The following is a 14,064-nucleotide window of genomic DNA, read 5'->3' on the forward strand; positions in this document are numbered from 1 at the left end:
AGAGAAAGGTCTTCCTTTGCCGCTGGTTCACCCTCCAATGGCCGCCGCTGCAGCCGGCGCACCGCGCTGATCCTGGCAGGAGCCAGGAGCCAGGTGCTTTTCCTGGTCTCCCATGGGGTGCAGGGCCCAAGCACCTGGGCCATCCTCCACTGCACTCCCTGGCCATAGCAGAGAGCTGGCCTGGAAGAGGGGCAACCGGGACAGAATCCGGCGCCCCAACCGGGACTAGAACCCGGTGTGCCGGCGCCGCAGGGTGGAGGATTAGCCTATTGAGCCACGGCGCCGGCTTGCATTAACTCTTTTTATAATTAAAAACATTTCTTATTTGGAAATAAAGAATGTGAACCCCTGAAAACAAAATCAGCAACACACCTATGATGGCACATCCCACTAATGGGAGTTTAATAAGAAGAACTCGGGTTTCCTGCCTTTCTTCTCTGTTAAAGAGAAGTTTGGGAACACCCTGAGAACCTCTATTTTTAAGGATAAATTTTTTTTCCAAAAAACATGTGTGATTGCCACAAAGACAGACTTTTAGATTGCATGACGTATTAGTCTGACCCATTACAGCAGTCACCCATGCTTACGTTATTTCCTGCTGGTTTGGCTGAAATTTCAAGCATTAGGAAAATCTTTGATTATCTGTCATCTGTACATTTGTGTTTTGACTTAAAATGAATCATAAGGAAAGAGGAAAGGAAGAGTTTTAACAGTATACTGTTGTTATGGTTAGCCAAAGATAGCTCATTTCTTGGGTTTTTCTTCTAATGATTCCATACAATTTACAGAAGTAACTAATGAGAATGGAAAAGCTTCTGGTAAGAAATATAAAAAGGCAAATGTAGCAACCATGTGTAATTCTGATTTCTTTTCAATACATCATGTGACATTTCTGATTATAAATTGATGGTAGGCGAGCATTGCTATGAAAAATTTACTATTACATAATGCAGACATGTTATTCGTAACAACGGACTTTATGGAAAATATGAGCACTTTAACTGGAAAGTGAATTACTTGGTCTTTTTATTTTGTGTAAATCTTCAAAGCACAAATTAAAAGCAGAAGATGTATTGTATGGTTCCAAGATCTAAAAACATCTACCATACTCCATAAATCTTTGAGCAGCATGAAGGACAGTGTATTCAGCTGGCCAGACAGACACTCTTATCTATTCTCTAGTGTTGTTGATCTGCTGTGGGATGACTGGGTTAAAGAAAAATGTACCCTGAAATGAGTATTCCAACTCTAAGTATTCAACACAAACCCTGAGGCCAGACAGGGTTTATTTTACTTTCTGTTTGTAATGCCCTGTGTGGTGCATCACATTGAAAGTTTTCTCATTCAGAAAATATTTCAATCTTTTATGGTTTGCAGTGCCCATATGAACGAGAAAAAAGTGCACAGAGAAATGATCTCTTACATAGTCACTTGAAATGTATTATTTATTTTTGTATTGCTTGAACAATTTATGTGGTATATAAATTACAGAGATGAGTGAGTTCAAAGTCAATTTTTTTTACGTTAAGGAATCCTTCTCTTTTTTCTATAACAACAGGCTAGTACTCAGATAATGTACTTATAAGCAATGTAATAAAAGATAAATATTTAATATACAAATAGGAATAGAAAACTTCACATTTAAATTACTGCCATGTAACTCAATGAGTAAAAGAAACTACAATGCATGAAATAGCAACATCAAGATGACAAAACCTCTAAATGGGAAATAACTCCATTGACCAAAAATGGTTAAATCATTCTTTCCGAGGGAAGGATAGAGAAAGGTTGATAAATGGGTACAAGGTTACAGCTATATGGAAGTAAGAAGTTCTGAGGTTCCACTGAAATGCAGGATGACTATAGATAATAGTAAGGTGCTATATATTTCCCTCTGGGAAAAAAAACTAGGAGATAAAATTTAGGATGCTTTCACCATAAAGAATGTTAAATGTTTGAGGAGATAGACACACTTACCCTGATTAGGCATTGCACAATATGTACATGTATCGAAACATCACAGGTTACCCTATAAATACATATACAATGCTTATGTCTGCTAAAAATTTAAAATGAAAATAATTATTAAAAACTGAACAATTTTGGGCTGACACTGTGGTGTATCAGGTAAAACTGCTGCCTGCAGTGCTGGCATCCCTTATGAGTGTCAGTTTGAGTCCCAATTGCTCCTCCTCCAATCCAGCTCATTGCTATGACCTGGGGAAGCAGCAGGAGATGGACCAAGTCCTTGGGCCCCTGCACCCACTTGGGAGACCGAGAAAAAGCTCCAGGCTCCTGTCTTCGGATTGCCCAGTTCCAGCCATTGCAGACATTTGGAGAGTGAACCAAGGGTGGAAGACCTTTCTCTCTCTCTCTCTCTCTCTCTCTCTCTCTCTCCTTCTCTCTCAATCAATCAATTATGAACTTGAAGTTCAATTATGAACTTAAAACCCTGAAGCACAGGCAGTCAAAGATAGAATTTACAATTGGGATTACATCAAGTTGAGTGCAAAAGAAACAGAAAATTGAAGAAACAATCATCAACAGAATGGGAAAAAATATTTGCAAATTATACAACTGATAAAGGATTAATGACCAGAATCTACAAAGAGATCAAGAAATTCCTCAACAACAAAACAAAAAGCACCCTTAAGTGATAGGCCAAGGACCTAAATACACATTTTTCAAAAGAGGAAATCCGAACGGTCAACAGACACATGAAAAAATATTCAGAATCACTAGCCATCAGGGAAAGGCAAGTAAAAACCCAATGAAGTTTCACCTCACCCCCGACAGAATGGCTTACATACAGAAAACAACTAACAACAGATGCTGGCGAGAATGTGAGGAAAAAGGCACACACACTAATCCACTGCTGGTGGGAATGCAAACTGGTAAAGCCACTATGGAAGTCAGTTTGGAGATTCCTCAGAAACCTGAATATAGCCCTACCACAGGACCCAGCCATCCCACTCCTTGGAATTTACACAGAAGAAATTAAATTGGCAAATAAAAGAGCTGTCTGCACCTCAATGTTTATTGCAGCTCAATTCACAATAGCTAAGACATGGAATCAACCCAAATGCCCATCAACAGAAGATGGGATCAAGAAATTATGGGACATATACTCTATAGAATACTATACAGTAGTAAAAAAAAATGAAATCCAGTTATTTGCAACAAAATGGAGGAATCTGGAAAACATCATGCTGAGTGAAATAAGCCTGTCCCAAAGGGACAATATCATGTGTTCTCCCTGATCTGTGACAACTAACTGAGCACCTAAAAGGAAACCTGTAGAAGTGAAACGGACACTATGAGAAACAATGACTTGATCAGCCCTTGTCCTGACTGTCGAGGAACAACTTACTATTTTATTCCTTTTAGTATTTTTTGTTCTACTTAGTACCATTGGTTGAACTCTTTAATGAACACACAATTATTCTTAGATGTTTAAATTTAACGTTAAAGTGATCCCTGTTAAATATAAGAGTGAGAATAACAGGGGCAGGAGATGTACAGTTTGGCACATGCTCACTCAGACTTACACCTACCTGATGGTAGAGTTAGAAACATGCCAGGGGATTCCAATTCAGTCCCATCAAGGTGACATGTACCAATGCCATCTCACTAGTCAAAATGATCAGTTTCAGTTTATAATTGATCATAATGATAGGATTAAGTGTCAAAGGGATCATATAAACTAGACTAGTGCCTGCTAATACTAACTGATAGAATTCAAAAGGAGAGAACGCTCCAACATGGGAAGTGGGATACACAGCAGACTCATAGAATGGCAGATATCCTAAACAGCACTCTGGCCTCAGAATCAGCCCTTAAGTTATTCAGATCCAGCTAAAAAGCCCATGAGCGTCTCTCAGGCAGGAAAGCCAAGACACTCTGGCAAAAAAAAAAAAAAAAAAAATGACCTAAGTGAAAGATCTCTGTGAGTGACATCACAGTGGAAAGAATGGGCCATCAAAGAAGGAGGTACCTTTCTCTGAAGGGAGGAGAGAACTTCCACTTTGATTATGGCCTTGTCTAAATAAGATCAGAGTTGGTGAACTCAAGAGGCTTCCATAGCCTTGGCAGCTCATGACAAGAGCGTTGGGTGATTACTGATGTCATAAATAGGAGTGTCAATTGTTAAATCAACAACAAGAGTCACTGTACAACTACTCCCCAAGTAGGATCTCTGTCCCTAATATGTTGTACATGCAAATTAACGGTAAAACTACTACTCAAACAGTACTTTATACTTTGTGTTTCTGTGTGGGTGCAAACTGTTGAAATCTTTACTTAGTATATATACTAAGTTGATCTTCTGTATATAAAGATAATTGAAAAAGAATCTTGATGGAAAATGGGATAGGAGAGGAAGTGCGAGATGGGATGGTTGTGGGTGGGTGGGAGGGATGTTATTGAGGGGAAAGCCTCTATAATCCAAAAGTGATATTTTAAAATTTATATTTATTAAATAAAAGTTAAAAAAATAAAGCCACTGTAGTACCAGAATCCCTTATGGGTGTTGGTTTGGTTCCCAGCTGCTCCTTTTCCGATCCCGCTCTCTGCTATATCCTGAGAAAGCAATGGAAGTTGGCCCAAGTCTTTGGGCCCCTGCACCCACATGGGAGACCCAGAAGAAACTCTAGGCTCCTGGCTTCAGAACAGCCCAGTTCCAGCTGTTGTAGCCATTTGGGATGTGAAACAGCTGATGGAAGACCTCTCTCTCTCTCTCTCTCTCTCTCTCTCTTTCTCTGTGTGTGTGTGTGTGTCTGTAACTCTGCCTTTCAAAATAAATTAAAAAATAAATTTTAAAAAAAAGAAAGAAAATGGAGAGAGAAGTGTTCTTCAGTGAGAAGTCCATGTATTCTCCATCACCATAGAGTAGTATATTGGAAAAAGAAATGATATTTGATTAGTTAATTAACTACTTGTTACTTGATCTCCTGATTGGGTACCTAGGTCCAGCCTCTTGAAGAAGAAATTCACAATAGAAAGTTGATAGCAGAATGGACTGAGCATAGACCCTGGATTGTTTTTTTGTTTAGTTGGTTTGTTTTTGTTTTTGTTTTGGGTTTTGGGTGGGTGATCTGCAGGGCTATGGTGCTTTCTCTTCCTTCTGACTGGAGTTTGAGCCTTATCTGTCAGTTGTTAATCATCTTACTTAATTATGATGGGAGCAACTGACCAAGGCATTTGGGCCAGTCAGATGATAATGACAAAGCTCATGCAAGGCTCCTTCCTAATCTAGGTGAATATTCAGACAAGTATATCTGGGTAAGCCTGATTTATCAGAAACAAGTCTACTTATCCAACACAGTACAGGCACTTGTTGACCCAGTGTGCCTTTATGGTTGAAATCTTTGTTTTCTTAATTGTTAAGAATTTGAAACTATATAGACTTGGTGTTTACCCACAAGCAGAATGTATGGATGGCTACTGGTCCCTTTCACTATCCAAATAAAGACATTTTATTGGTAATTTTTCTACAACTTTGAATGAATATATGCCCCCTTCACTGGTTCAAAAATTCAATTGGATTTGTTTTATTGTTAGATTGTCGCCTTTTCATTTTGTTTTAAATTGAAATATTATGGGATGTGGTATGATGTTTTAATATAGGCTTGTACTGTATAGTAATCTATGGGTATTCAGCACCTCCCTTACCTTATACATTTATCACTTATTTGTGGTAGAAACATTGAAAATCTTCTAGCTGTTTTGAAATATTTAGTAGAATATTGTTTCCCACCATTCTGTGCAATAAATAGAACATCAGAACTTATTCCTCCTAACTGAACCTTAATACCCATCGACTACACCTATCAATCCTTTCTTGACTGCTCTGCTTATGTCAGTTCCCTGTCACTTCCTTCTTCTCCCATCTTGCTTTCCTCCAATAATAATAAATGGTCCCATTTGTCAACCATTGTACTAATTGCTTTTCATGGATTATCTCATTTAATCCACTGGACAAGGTAATTTACTTGTTTCACAGAAACACAGAGAGGTCCAGAAAGCTTGTCTAATGTCATATAACCAGTGATCAAGCTTGGAACCCAGATCATCTGATTCTCCAGTCCATGTTAGTAAATGGCATAGTCTTATCTGTGGCACCATCATAGACTCTGGCCCTGTCACCATTTTGTACCATAAGTTTCATTCTAAGCCCAGCCTGGCTTACTAGAAGTCAGGTGACCAAATGCCCCAATCACAAGCATCAGCTCCACCCCCACCCTAATGGGATTTGCTGCTCCCACTTCCTTACCTCTGCAAAGCTATGTAAGACCTGTTCTCCCAGTACAGGCTATTGTTCTCGCATGCATGGGGAGGCTACCTGTCAGGTTTCCCCTACCTGACCATAAACCTTCTCCTTTACTCCATTGTTTGGTGTGTTTTGTGGTGGCCTGACCTTTCAGTCCACACTCTATTCTTAGCTACTTTGCTTCACAACTCTCACGTTTTTTATTTTGACGCATTATGTGGCAAAAGGGACTTTGAAGGTGTAATTAAGTTACTAGCCAACTTGATTTTGAGTGATCAAAAACCTCATTATCTGGGTGGGCCTATTCCTATCATATGAACCCTTTAAAAGCAAACAGCTTTCTTGGGCTAATGCCAGAGGACAGATTCAAATAGCAAGAGCCACATGCAAGGATCAGGACGAGTCAATTCTATTGTCTGAGAACATCTTCTGGCACAACCACAAGGAGCTGAATTCTCTAACAGTCTAACAGGGCTTAGGACAGGAGCTTCTCCAGAGCCTCCAGATAAGAGCCAGCCCACCAAGATTTCAACCTAAGAGACTCTAATCAGAGAAGCCAGAGTGGCCCACCAGACTTTCTATATACTAAAATGTGAGATACCAAGAGAGTTGTTTAAGCTGCTAAGTGTGTGATCGTTTGTTATTCAGTAATACAAAACTAAGGCGGATATTTTTATTAGTTAAATCAGATGAAATTACCTATACTGACTGTTGTAAACTACAGAAATAATTGTTTCATTTTGTTCGATCTAATAATGTTTGGGGATGTTCAAGTTAATATCATTTGGATGATGGATTCTTACAGACTTGAGAGCATAGAAAGATACCAAAAATAAATATTCATAGACTTTATGCATCCCCCTGTCCTTTACTCCTCTGAATATATATACTAACAGGGAACTACAGAAATTTCATGGAAAATGCATTACAAAAAAAGTGTGAATTTCCAATTTATTTTGCACCAAAATAAACTTATTTTTTAATCTCCCTTTCCACAAAGGTTTTTTTTTTTTTTTTTGAAAGGGAAATGGACAGAGTGTCCATCTACTGGTTCACTCCCCAAGTGCCTGCAATGGCCAGTGCTGCACCCAAACAAAGCCAGGAGCCCAGAACTCACGGGTCTCCCACTTGGGTAGCAGGGACCTAAATACTTAAGCTTTCATGTGCTGCCTCCCCAAGTGTGCATTAGTGGAAGCTGGAACCAGGAATGGAGCTGGGACTCAAACCAGGCACTTTGATATAGGATCCACAGGCATCCCAAGTAGCATCTTAACTATTAGGCCAAATACCCACTGCTACTTTTCTATGACGTTTTTGAAGTGCTGCTTTCTTACATACTGACAATTTCATCAATCCTATAGCAGAGAAAATGTCCTCTACCACATAATCCGTTGTTTCCATTACCGTTGCCAATTGTGAACACATTACAATTTGTATGTGCTCTGAGAGTGACCTTAAATTGTCTGAGGTTGGAAACCATATCTTTGTTTCCATGACTACATTTTTACATTAATAAGTGAACATTCGGGTTCACAATGTTGGCCCTGAGACATGCAAAGAGTTAATAATTTAATTGTACAGGATGATGTGGAAAATTTTGTATTAGCATAACCACTGACAAGAAAAGATGTTTTTCTGTTTAGACCATAGATTGAGATTTTAAAACTCTATCTTCCAACCAAAAGAGCACTTAAAGAGTTCAGAAGCTCCTTGGCATAGAAACAGAACTCAAGGCTGGTGATGGAACTGAGGGTTTAACAAGCCACATCCACTCAAAACAGCGCATGAAAGCACAGTCAGAGCAAAGAAGAACAGAACAAGCTTGGTTGGCATTAAAATCTTAAATATCCAAGAATCTAGCAACTATTTTTCCTTACAGATCTTAAAAACCATTATTTTCTTTAACCTTTACATGTGTAAACCAAAACACACAAAAGATGAACTCAGTACAGGGAGGTACAAGGATTTCATCCCTCAGAGACGGTTTGGACAGGAAATGTGTGCCTACTGAAGCCTAACTCCAGTTGTGCACCCTAACTATTGCTGTCTCAAGGATGGTGTATTAGAGGTGCTCCATCCATCTAAGTAATATGAAGCTGTGGTTAGTTTATAAATTATGACCAATTCACTGGAACCCTTCCACTTAGCAAATCCTCAGGACCAGGTTTGCAAATTAATACTGTCTATTCTTTGGGGAACTATTTTACATGAGCTTCTTCCTGGAAAGCTTAGAATCACTTAAACAATTATGTCAATACAACTTCAGTCAGGTATAATGCTATCTAAAAAGTAAAACACAAATGTTTGTGTGGGAGCAAACTGTTGAAATCTTTACTTAATGTATGCTAAACTGATCTTCTGTATATAAAGAGAATCAAAAATGAATCCTCATGTGAATGGAAGGGGAGAGGGAGTGGGAAAGGGGAGGGATGAGGTGGGAGAGACAATATGGGGGGGAAGCCATTGTAATCCATAAGCCTTACTTTGGAAATTTATATTCACTAAATAAAAGTTAAAAAAAAAGTAAAACACATAAACAATTTTAGAAATAGCAAAGGAACAGTAAAAGAATACAAGATTTAAAATATATATATTTATAAAATAGATATGGATGTCAGCATCTTATTTATAAAAAATTTCAAATGACTCTCTTCTTTTTTAACCAATTTTAAACATCCTTGGTTCTTACCATTATTGGAAACAGAGACATACTAGGTAGTTTTACTATATTCTATTAACTAGTATGAAAGGAAAGAATTTAGAAAAGGTTTACTCCATTACACGATTCAGTTCCAAGAGAATCTGGAAGTCATCCAGAAAAACTTAAGCACGAGTGAATCCCTCTCAAGTACCATCACCAAGTGGCTTAATAGCTTGAACTACAGCAGCCCATTTCTGTCTTGGAGAACTCTTGCCGTTAGGATGTTCATCTTTATGTTGAAATGAAATCTACTTACCTGTAACTTCTAACTTGCTGTTATCAAAATCAAACTGCATCTAATATTGTGTCTATTTTGTTATTTTTCTAACTATTTAATTGTAGAACTTTATCTAGCCATTGTGAAAATTCTAACATTCTCATTCCATCAAACTACACTCTGCATTGTACATCAATTTGTAGTTCATGGAAGCAATTGCCACAAGTGGGTTTTAATTCTCAAATGACCATAATCTCAAACATTGTTTCAGGAACCTTCGAGACCAATTGTGCCGTTTTCCCTAAAACACTTACGTGAACTCAGATTCACATTGTGGGGGAAATGTGTTATAGCTCCTTTGAAGCCAAGTGTTTTTAAAAATTTCTCCAGACAGAAATGTTAAAACTAAAATGTCAAAGTAAGCAATAGTAACCTTAACACAGCTCATGCTGAAGGTAAATGTTAAATACATGCATACAAATCTTTGCAAAGAGCATCTACAAATGTAAAACCAAGTAGTTTCATTATAAACAAATCTACTTGAAAAGTTATATTCAATTACTTTTCATGACATATCTTGGCATTTTCTAATATTTTTAAAATTTATGCAAGTTTATTTCTAGAGAATATGGCTAGTCGTGATTATGCTTGCAGATTTAGAGGAAACATCTTTTCCCTGTTCCTGGTGATTTTCTGTAAGCACAGCTTTAGTTCTCCTCCATTTCTCATTTTTACTCTCCTGAAGAAGTGGACTGACTTAGGAGATTTGTAAACACAGAAAGAATAACAGGGCTTGGCCTGCTCAACTTTGCCCTTCTTTTTCTCCTCGGCAGGGAGCCTGTTCACCGAGCTAGACTTTTCCCTGCTTCTCTGTGCTCTCGCCTTCCTGAGCAGGGCAGCCACTGCCTTTGTTGGAGCCCCTCCTTTTTGACAGGTCCTGCAATGGGTAGTGAGACTCCTTAATTCTGGGCCCACTGGGCATGCCTATTTCACATTCTTCACTGAGCCATTTCCTCCACCTCAGCCCCTACCAGTCATCAAATGGAAAATCAGGCAGAGAAGGTATGCACTGGAGAGACACTTCTCACCCCTAGGGACCCCAAAAGTGGGAAATGATGAGATAGGGTAACAAAGATCTTTTAATTACTTAATCAGAGGGGATATACAAAATTTTTTGTTTGTGCTAGAGGTAAAGTGTCAGCTTTCTATCTTTTCTCTTGCTTAGAAACAAAGGAACATAACATTTTTGCATAGAACCTAATACATCCTCCCACATACTTTAAATCATCTCTGGATTACTTAACAATACTTTATATAAGCCGGCACCATGGCTCAATAGGCTAATCCTCCGCCTTGCGGCACTGGCACACTGGGTTCTAGTCCTAGTTGCCCCCCTTCCAGGAAAGCTCTCTGTGTGGCCCAGGAGTGCAGTGGAGGATGGCCCAAGTCCTTGGGCCCTGCACCCACATGGGAGACCAGGATAAGTACCTGGCTCCCGCCTTCGGATCAGTGCGATGTGCCAGCCGCAGTGCGCTGGCCGCGGCAGCCATTGGAGGGTGAACCAACAGCAAAAGGAAGACCTTTCTCTCTGTCTCTCTCTCTCACTGTCCACTCTGCCTGTCAAAAAAAAAAAAAAATACTTTATATAGTGTAAATGCTACCTAAGTAGTTGTACTGTTTTGTTTAGTCTATACTTGTTCAGTACAAGTGTATTTTTTAAAAAAAATATTTTTGATCTGTAGTAGGTTGAATCTCCAGTTCAGAACCCCAGGATATGGACAGCCGTAGATGCAAAATATAGGCATGCAAGCTTAGTAAGTATAAATGTATCAGTACTGAATATTTGGGCATTTTTTAAGACTTTATTTATTTATTTGAGGCAGTGTTACATACAGAGAGGGAGATACAGAGAAAAAGGTCTTCCTTTCCGGGTGATTCCGCTGGTAACGGGAAGTGGGACGCACCAAACTGGAGGTAAAGGTGGTCATCAAATCCAACTTCAAGCCCTCACTGCTGGCTCAGAAAATTGAGGTGCGGATTCCACCCCCACTGAACACAAGTGGTGTGCAGGTGATCTGCATGAAGGGGAAGGCCAAGTATAAGGCCAGTGAGAACGCCATCGTATGGAAGATGAAGCGCATGGCAGGCATGAAGGAATCGCAGATCAGCGCAGAGATTGAGCTTCTGCCCACCAATGACAAGAAAAAATGGGCCGGACCTCCTATTTCCATGAATTTTGAGGTGCCGTTTGCGCCTTCTGGCCTCAAGGTGCGCTACTTGAAGGTGTTTGAACCGAAGCTGAACTACAGCGACCACGACGTCATCAAATGGGTGCGCTACATTGGCCACAGCGGCATTTACGAGACCCGCTGCTAGTTGCCTGTGGCAGCTAGCCCACTCCCCTGCCCACCCTCTGCCATGGGTCCGGTTGCCCCCGGCCACCACACATCAGTGTCTCCTCCCTCCCTCCGGCTTTGCTGCCTTCCCTTTGCACCAACCCCCGAATCTAGGTCTGGACCAACCACATGCGAGCTGGACAGGTGGAGCAGTCCCTGGGCTCCCTGGGCAGGGTGGTTTCTGGGGCTCTTGCTCTTCCATCCGTCCATCTGTCCTGGCCTGAGTGCCAGGCTCTGAGTTCTGTGACCAAAGCCAGGTGGGCACTCTCTCCTCCCAACCCCTGTGGCCACACCTCTGGAGTGGGAGGGTTGGCTGCCCCTCACCTCGGAGCTCCCCCAAAGACCAGTAACAGATTCCCAGCCCTCAGTCCCTACTCTGCTTTGGGATAGTGTGAGCTTCATTTTGTACACGTGTGACTTCGTCCAGTTATAAACCCAATAAACTCTGTAGAACGGGAAAAAAAAAAAAATTCATTCCCCAAATGGCAACAATGGCCAGAGCTGGGCTGATTAGATGCCAGAAGCTTCTTCCAGGTCTCCCACATGGGTGCAGGGGCCCAAGCACTTAGGCCATCTTCCACTGTTTTCCCAAACACATTAGCAGGACACTCTATTGGGAGTGGAACAGCTGGGACACAAACCAGTGCCCAAATGGGATGCCAGTGCCATAGGTGGAGGCTTAGCCTACTATGCCAAAGCAGCAGCCCCTTAATTGGGAATTTTTAAAAGTGGGCCGGCCCCACGGCTCACTAGGCTAATCCTCCGCCTTGCGGCGCCAGCACACCAGGTTCTAGTCCCAGTCGGGGCACCAGATTCTGTCCCAGTTGCCCCTCTTCCAGGCCAGCTCTCTGCTGTGGCCAGAGAGTGCAGTGGAGGATGGCCCAAGTGCTTGGGCCCTGCACCCCACGGGAGACCAGGATAAGTACCTGGCTCCTGCCATCGGATCAGCGCAATGCGCCAGCCGCAGTGCACCGGCTGCAGCGGCCATTGGAGGGTGAACCAACGGCAAAGGAAGACCTTTCTCTCTGTCTCTCTCTCACTGTCCACTCTGCCTGTCAAAAAAAAAAAAAAAAAAGTGAAGTTAAAAAGTATAATGTGCAAAAGCTTTTTTTACAATCAGGTAGTTTTGAGCCCAAGGAACTAGAAATAATCAAATTAAACAGACTTTCTTTACTAATGAGAAAATTGAACACAAAGAAATTTAAATATAATCAAATTCACACAGATAAATACTAGCAGAGCAGGCACCAGGGTATTAATTATATAAGAATGTTAATTGATAAACATCACTAATCTCAAAGGCACAAATGCTACTGTGAGACCAAGTTTAAGCATCTTTGCAACATTCTAATTATGTGGGTAGAACAGATATACATAATTTTATCCAGCTTTTACAAAAGAAGGTAAATTATAAAAATAAATACTTTTCTACAATTACAGGGCAAATCTAGATAAATTTTAAAAATATCAAAATCCCTATGAATGCTTCCAATACTAAATTATAAATATTCATTTTTTGACATTAATTATACACTAAAATGTTACAAAATGTTGGGTTAATTTTTAATCCTAAGGCATTTTTCTCTTAAAATAACCAGGCAATTTAAACTTGACTATACTGCTACAGATTTTTTTATCATACTCCTGGGTAAGCCAAAAATGAAAATAGTTAAAGCAAGATTTATACAGATTACACATAACACATGACCTTCTAAAATGATTCTCTTTTATTGTCAATATTAATGACATCTTATAACTCAAATTCAAGGCAGTCGGCAGTAAGTACTTCCTTCTCACCAAAAATTGAGCAAGTTTTTCACAATATCCTCATCTTTTTGCTTGAACAAAAAAATAGTATTCCTGACTTTCACGCACTAAGAGGTCATTTGAACCTTACAGTCTTCTTTCACATCAGCAATTCCAGCAGGAGAGATTTCTGTGAAATTTGCTGCTTAGGCAAAAGTCCAACGTTGAAGAGATGGACAAGAAAACATAAAAATGAATCATGAAACCTGACATGTCATTTGGGAAAATGGCAAAAAAAAAAAAAAAAAAAAAAGAATTCATCATCACAAATCAAGATTGGAAGTCTAAAATCAGTGATTGAGCAAACCCTTCTATGTGGCTGAGAACTGACTTATCCCAGGAATTGTCACTTTGGCTGGTAGAAGCTTCGCCATCTAACCTCTCAAGAGATATTTATTGAACATTTATCATGTGCTCAACTTCATGCTCCACACTTGGAAGGATACAAAGGAGTGGAACTCTGATCCCTGCTCTTGAACAGTTTATTCTTAAGCTGGGAAGACAAAACCAGGCATCCGAAACAACTGGACTATAATTATGTTATAACTACCATCCAAACCACTCACCACATGAGCCCATACTCTGCCTCCATAAAACACACTGGTGATGCCCACAGCATACTCAAATTCCACAGTCCCCTGGGCGTGCCAGTGTTCCTCTGCTCCTATATGTTGAG

The 14,064-nt window shown here is 40.1% G+C and overlaps 1 pseudogene; it reads left to right on the plus strand.

Annotated features, from left to right (window-relative positions):
- LOC149127285 (AP-2 complex subunit mu pseudogene) overlaps nucleotides 1-11,562 on the plus strand; it is a 182,023-nt pseudogene extending 170,461 nt beyond the window's left edge.
- The last annotated feature ends 2,502 nt before the right edge of the window (nucleotides 11,563-14,064 follow it).

Source organism: Oryctolagus cuniculus, chromosome 3, assembly GCF_051225735.1.
Source record: "Oryctolagus cuniculus isolate XC-2025 breed Fujian yellow rabbit chromosome 3, ASM5122573v1, whole genome shotgun sequence".
Lineage (NCBI taxonomy): Eukaryota > Metazoa > Chordata > Mammalia > Lagomorpha > Leporidae > Oryctolagus > Oryctolagus cuniculus.